Below are 3,081 nucleotides of genomic sequence, written 5' to 3' on the forward strand. Positions count from 1 at the left end.
TGCTAACAGGCCGGTGGCAGTAGAATTTTGTCATGTGTGACCGGATGTTTTATTTGTCAGGTTTTAAATTTGCAATTGCACTTTGCTAGACTGTCACCCCAGCTTGACACCAGCTGAATGAAGCCTCCCTTGGAACAGACAAAGAGTGAGCCAGTGAGGACAGTGTCTTTCAGGGCTTTCAGTGGCAGACAAAACCAAAGTAGTCCCTGTTCAGCAGTGGTGTTTATGGCCCAACCTCGTGGGCCTTCAGTTCACTCCTTTGTTTTCCTGCCTGTGTGAAAACTGTGCAGTCAAGTACCACAAGAACCATGAGCACTTCCTTGTGTATTTTGGGATACAGGGCACATATACACAAGAAACTTTCTTTCCCAGATGTCTAATCAAATAGTTTATGACATAGAAGAATAAACTCTATTTATTGCTGCTGTTGCGGATAGCACCAATTACAGTACCCCTTGGGAATCCCCATCTTTCATCACTCAAAAGTCCACCCTGTTTACTTATTTTCTTATTCTTTTAAAAGAGATTACTTGCACATTCTTCTTTCCTCCCCCTGCCCCCGGAAAACGTGACTTCAGTAAATGGTATTTCCACCATACTAAGTATCTCATGCAGCTATCATGTGAAAATAAAAATTACTCTGTGGGATTTTCCACTAGCTCTGAATGTACATAGCTTAAAACATAGGACATGTGAGGAGAGAAAATCAGTGTCTTTATTTTTCACAGAGTTTTTTGTTAATCTATCGTGTATTGTAAGGTTTTTTGCTGTTCTAGAGGTGCATGAGATGTAACAACACATCTTATTGACTCTTTCATTTAACATTGGGTATCATAAGACTTCTTCAAAACTGAATTGCTGCCAGCTAACCTAAATTAGGACTGTGCTTTGAGGAAACTGATTCCCTAGCAAGCGTGGGTGTAGCCTGTTGAAGGATGGCAGTTCTTCCTCTCTGTCCATCTGCCACCTGCCTCAACCCACAGTCTGCTTTATTTTCAGCTGGCAAGTAAGGAGTTTCAAAACTTAGACAGCAAAAAGTTAAATGTATTTTGAAATAGGTAAGCCATTAAAACAGCAATTTAGAAAAAGCCATCACCTTGGTGATTGCAGCTTTAAAAGTGCAAAAAATTTTGTATATTCCTTGTGCTATTTACAGGTGAGATAATAATTCCAGGGCAAGTTTCCTTCCAACATGACCAGTCAAAACAAAACAACATACATAGTAGCTTAAACTATGTGCATTCAAAGAAAACAAGAGTTAAGATAAGCATGATGAATGGTGAAACAGTTGGTTCCTCCATGGTCTTTTCATAAAAGTGTAGGTATAATACCAATCTCTGTTTCCTTTGAAAACCCTACTGCAATTTACTTTGTACTACATGATGATGTTGTATCTCATTCCTTCTATGCACATGTATATGAACGAGGGATAAAAATATTCTTTCTTACATTGACTTGTTCTTCTCTTTCATAACTTGGAAGTTATTTGTACTGATACGTAGGAGACAAGATCTGAGTACTACTTGTACTGTGCAATATTTTGCTTTCTTCTCTGACTGGTTTTCTCATTTCCCTAAGTCAGTTCACCCAGCCTCATTTGCTACCAAAATATCTCCTTTTCAGTATGAGATAGCCAGAGTGCCACTCTGTGTGGAGCAGCATGGGAGGAATAGACTTTGATAGCACTTTAACTCTGTATGTAATGAATGACTCATTTGCAAAAGTGATAAGGATATTTATTGTCTATGTTGGTGGTAAATGTTGACCAAGAACTGAAAAGCCATGTGTTTTTTACAGGCACTCATGGTGGTTTTACTCAGAGCTGCAAAGGGAGGTGTAACCCACCTGCACCTGAGGCAATGCCCCCAGGGGAGTTCCACTCAGGTCAGACTGAATTCTGATCCCAGCTCTGCTGCCCACCTCCATCACTGCTGTCAGCACACCCTGCTGTCTCTCTGGATTTCCTCTCCTTTTGTCAAGTAATATTAATTGCTGTCACATTTTCTTTCCTGCTATGAAGATTAGAAGGGTAAAGCTAAGCCTATCAGTGAGTGACTTGGCTGGCATGTTGTTAAGAAACCATTTTGATGGTTTTGTGGCAGTCTTCTTTAGCAATGCACAGTCAGGTAGGCATGTCCTTGATCTTCCATGACCCTTCCCCAAGGGCATGACCTCATTGGTTAATCTATGTTGCTGCTTCTTTGCATTCCACTTGCTGTATTTTGCAGAGGATGAAGGAACCCTATCATCAATGCCTGCACAGAGGACAGCACAACATCTTCCTTATTATTACAAATCACATGTGAAATAGAGAAAGGAGAACTGACAGTGGTCAACCACAAGTGCTCTGTTATCCTCTAAAGGATTTCAATTAAAAAAAAAATCCCACCCAAGAGATTTAAAGCATTGCTTTTCCCCCCCCACCCCGTCCCCTCTGGAAGTTTATTCCCTGATGCTGCTCTCAGATTTCTACATGACATTTTTTTGCCACTTTCCTTTTTAACCTCACTTGGGATTTTTTTCTTTTGCAGTTAAGGGATTCTCTGACTCCCTTAAAATAAGCACAATTGTGCTAGTACCTGAATAACACTGTACTGAAGCTGAAACACAGAGCTACAAAGACACTGTGCTCTGACTACCAGCTAAATTCTACCAAGAATTTCCATGCATAGCTTGGAAATTGAGGTATCATGAACTCCATGATATCATCTGCCTGAGTACAGAGAACAACATTACTGATAAAAGTTTAGTATTGAGCTAAATTGTACTTACAAGTTTCTAGTGCTGGAGTTTCCACAGCCTCTCTGACTTCAGTTTGTTCCAGATCCATTTTGTTTTTGTAAGACAGTGTTCAATCTAGGCATAAATCTCCTGCAGAGGCCTTAAAAATGCTCAACAGAATGCAAGAAATACTTGCAGGATTACTTGTTGGTCTTGTTCATTCATCTCCAGTTTACATGGTCCTGCATTGCACAGCAGTTTGCCACAGGCTTGTGTTCAGCTCATGGTCCACTATAAACCCCAGAAACTGTTCTCCAACACTTCAGAACTATTTGCTCCTGATTTGTACTCCTGAAATTA

This window comes from Molothrus ater, chromosome 1, assembly GCF_012460135.2.
Source record: "Molothrus ater isolate BHLD 08-10-18 breed brown headed cowbird chromosome 1, BPBGC_Mater_1.1, whole genome shotgun sequence".
Lineage (NCBI taxonomy): Eukaryota > Metazoa > Chordata > Aves > Passeriformes > Icteridae > Molothrus > Molothrus ater.